Below are 4,711 nucleotides of genomic sequence, written 5' to 3'. Positions count from 1 at the left end.
GTTCTACAAAAAATAACCTACACTCAGGATATTTGCAACATTTACGTTGTCCTCCTGCAAATTTACGGGAAACTATTGCCAACAAGAGAATATTTGGATAACACGATATGACGATAATATAAATATTTAATATCAATACTGTTGGTAATTTTTAGTCGCGTGCAAGCGACTCTATACGTCACTCCGTCGGTCGGTCTGTCGATCGGTCGGTCGGTCGGTCGGTCGGTCCGTAACACTTTTGTGCTTGGCCTTTTTGGTTAAGATCAAAGGTCTGTTGTTAATAGATGCTGTTCTTAGCTTTTTAAGTTTTTCTTGGCCTTTTGGCCAAGATCAAAGTGTAGTATCTATCCGGCAGATACTGAAAGCTATGACTAGCTATGACTAGCAAAGACCAGATGTGGGGGCAACCCCACATGCCTGACCTTTAACCATCTCCCATTTCCCACCTCTCGGGAGCTGGTCCACTTTTTCCCTTCCCCCTCCCTTCACTCCTCACATTAAAAATTGGCCTTGTGCCTAATTTGCTCGGTGGGGGAGCAAATAAATACCATCTATCCGGCAGATACTGCAGGCAAAGACCATATGTGGGGGAGACCCTACATATAAGACCTTGGTCAATGTAGGGGCAACCCTTCATACCAATTGTCACTACCCAGCTTCCCTACTCCCTGGGGAGTTGGTACCCATTTCCCCTTAACTCCTCACTTTAAATATCGGCCTTGTGCCTAATTTGCTCGGTGGGGTAGCAAATAAATACCTTTTCTTGGCCTTTTGGCCAAGATCAAAGTGTAGTATCTGTTCTTCCTACATGCTGTACTTATGTTTGTAACTTTGTGATATAAAGTGGGGGATCACTTTTCTGTATTAATTTAATGTAAAATGTTCACTCACTTTACAACCAGTCAGTCTCAAAGCCCTTCAAGTGATTTTCCAGATCATTCAATTTGTTTTTGAAGGATTCCAGTTATTTTTTAAGCATTCAAGTCATTCTTAAGGTCATTCAATTCATCCTTAATTTCATTAAAGTAATTCTAAGTCATTTACTTTTTATTTATTTAAGTCATTTCAGCCCATTTTTCGGTCATTTTAGTTTATCTTTAAGAATTTCATGTCAATCCTATATTCACGCATTCATTCATTACACGAGAGCACGCGACTAATGGTTATTGGCCTTGCGTTTTTTTGAGTGAAATAAATAACGATCTATTCCAATTCTGTGTTTTGTAGTTAGTTTCATTTTCTTTGACTTTTAATAAACAGCGAGCGGGCCGGAGACAGAGAGGATAAGGAAGTGTAAAGGAAACCATACAAAGAGAAGACTATAACCCGACGCGTCCCACCTTGGGGAGGTACGCCGGTATATGAGTTTGTTTTAAACCTTTCCGAGCATAGTACGACCACAAAGTTCAACAGTTGTGCTGGTCATCCAGAACAACTCTCACAACATATATATATATATATATATATATATATATATATATATATATATATATATATATATATATATATATATATATATAGAGAGAGAGAGAGAGAGAGAGAGAGAGAGAGAGAGGGAGAGAGCGGGAATCACATTTGTCCGGGCAAGGAACCTGACCAGATAGATACATAGATTCTAATGTGTTGGAGAAATGAAAAAAAAATGTTTATCAACGTTTCTTTATTTCAACGTCTTTATTCCAAGACTTTCTCTGGGTGATTTAGTTGGAGAAATAAACAAAAGTACATTATTTTAAAATATATTTGTTGCGTTTGTAGCTGGAAATTAATTTTTTTTTTCTTTCGAACGCCAAAATAGCTATTACCATTTATAATATTTACAGTATAAATAGCATGGAATCAGTGGACTATAAAATCATTATTTTGAATTCTACCGTCTCATGGGAACTTCTACATTAAACGAATAGGATTTAACTGATTGTCTGGTCAGTTTTTTGTATTGAAAATTCGCCAGAGTAATTTACAGTATTTGAAAAACATGGACAGGGATGTAACATTACGGCTATGCGACAGGATCATCGGGATTAGTTGGGGACTTAGCAGATTACAGTCTCGTTTTGAACCCTGTCTTAGAGATAAAAATAGTTAGTGGTGCATCAGCAAAGGTATGATAGTAATATCAATGCATTTGGAGATGGAAACCTTATAAAAATATAGGGTACCGACAGATATAGGACATTTTCTAGCACGGTAAAAGGAGCCAATCTTTTAATATCTTGGTAGTAATATGTATTTGAGCACAATCATTTTTCTTGTCAATACTAGACCGATGGGGTTTATGTTAAATTCTTGAGTATGGTCTTATTTGCCATGACAATCGTTGGTTTAAATAGTTTCATTTAGTTGTAAAGAAAATGGGACGTATCATGATAGCATTATATGTTATTATTTATTTATGTCTTCATTGGACTACACACTAGAGATAATTTCTTAGGATCCAGTCATTGCACTGAGTATGCGCGCGTCGGTTTCGTTTAACTGTCGGGAGTAAAGCGTGATGTAATCTTGGATACATTTCCACTAGGGAAATAGTTTATGAATATCATGAATGATGACGATTCCAGGATCGATAACTGGGTTACACAGCATCAATTTTCTGTTGTTTAGATGTACATCCATCGAGGACAATTTGTTTCGTTATATAGGAAAGATTTATATTAAATTGTTGTGCAGTAATTAACGTTCATGCAAGTACATTCATGATGATAATAAAATCTATATAAATATGTATAAAGTGATTATATGGCTTTATATTATTGAGTATATGCTTTTATTGTATTGTTCAAAAACCAGAAGAATACATAATACACACACTCAAAAAGTCTTATTAAGTATTCTGTTCATATAAACTAGCAGAACACGTTGACATTCCATGGTAATTAAAGAAACGTAAGAAACATCTTATCACATAATAAAACATTGAGATTGGATCATGTACCTTTTTTTTTACACAGTGATCACCACTTATCAAGGCCCGGAAGCCACTCAGGGATAAGGGTTATTGCAAGTGTATTACGTTAGTGTGGAGATTTGATGAAGTGTTTACTTAAGGGGGCGGTTCATTAGGAATTTGTTAACATTGGACTTGAAGACATCCAAGTTGTAGTTGCTTTATATAAACATTTGATAAAAGACCATACTTGTTCGCCCCCCCCCGAATCTTAGAAAGTTCCTCGTTGACAACATACAAATTATACAACATGAAAATAATATTCAAAAATGAAAAATTCTTTAAGCGTCATATATTAGAACCCTTCAATGATATTGTATTCGAGAAAAGCAGTAACGTTCCAAAATATCTTGCGTAGTTAGTATTTAGATAAAGTCATACGCATGTTAGTTTGATGTAATGATATAATATTTTAATAAATAAATATATTGCATTTATTTCAATTTTTATTGTCAGGAAACAAAAGAATTGTTTTATGAGATCTCAAATTAGTCTAAAGTTTTCCTTTCGATCCCGATTAATCGTCCCAACAATAATATATATATATATGTGTATATATATATATATATATATATATTCTTCTTCTGCTTCACTGATTCGCCCCAAATCAGCCCAGCCTTTACAGTCGTTTTAAATTCTTTTTTTCCACGCACATCTTATCTCCCTTTTATTTATATTATTTGAACTCATTCCCTTTTTCCTTGCACACATTTGTGAATTATTCCACGGATTTCTGCCTTTTGGATTACTTTGGACCATCCTCCAATTACGCGATTCCCTTGGATTTTGCTTGTGGAAATGGAAATATAACTGGATTTTCTTTTATTTGGGATATTTTGATTTTACCGTTATTGGATATTTTAACCTTCACCAGACTATCCATTCACGTGAAATCACCTTTATCGTCACCATATTCCCTCTGCCTCTATTTGTTACCAATGATTTACTTGTAGCTTACTCAAATACTATTGCAGGTAAAATCCGTTCCCGCATTTTGCTAAATCCCCTCTGATGAGAAGAAAAGTATTTCTTCGAAACTCCGCGGATTAAGGACTATCCACTTATTTTGTGCTTCCTTTTTAAAATAAAATGTTTTTAACTCTTTTGCAAAGTGTTTTCTAACATGTTTTATTAACTATTTGTTCTTTATATATATATATATATATATATATATATATATATATATATATATATATATATATAGTGAGAGAGAGAGAGAAATAAAAAGGAACAAACCGTATTATGTGTTCATCAACGTTTCGTCTTTATTCGAGACTTCCTTTGGATGAATGAAATAAAGACGAAACGTCCATGAACACATAATACGGTTTGTTCCTTTCTTTTTATTTCTCTATTTTGTCCGAATACTATTTCCATATTTCTCCTCATATATATATATATATATATATATATATATATATATATATACATATATATATATATATATACATATATATATATATATATATATATATATATATATATATATATATATATAATACACAATCGTTCAAACACTAATATATGCTAAACAGCAATATAATTTTGGAAATCGCTATTTACGAGGAATATATATAATTTTATATTTTTTGGTCGAGGAGATGTTTATTATCTTTTTTTTTAACTATGAATATTATTTGTTAGAATTTAATAGATAAGAGTTTCTGTATGTTCGGGTTTATAAGTGTATTTTGTCCATCTTGAAAGATGACGAGGAAAAACTATCTAGGAATCGATTTTATTATGTATATTAAATTATGT

At 33.1% G+C, this 4,711-nt stretch overlaps 1 pseudogene; it reads left to right on the top strand.

The window, feature by feature from the left end:
• The first annotated feature begins 755 nt into the window (after positions 1 to 755).
• Positions 756 to 912, top strand: LOC145286649 (U2 spliceosomal RNA; annotated as a pseudogene).
• The last annotated feature ends 3,799 nt before the right edge of the window (positions 913 to 4,711 follow it).

The sequence above is a fragment of the Euprymna scolopes genome, chromosome 10, assembly GCF_053919585.1.
Source record: "Euprymna scolopes isolate OS-2025 chromosome 10, ASM5391958v1, whole genome shotgun sequence".
Lineage (NCBI taxonomy): Eukaryota > Metazoa > Mollusca > Cephalopoda > Sepiida > Sepiolidae > Euprymna > Euprymna scolopes.
This window is presented reverse-complemented; position numbering and strand designations above follow the sequence as displayed.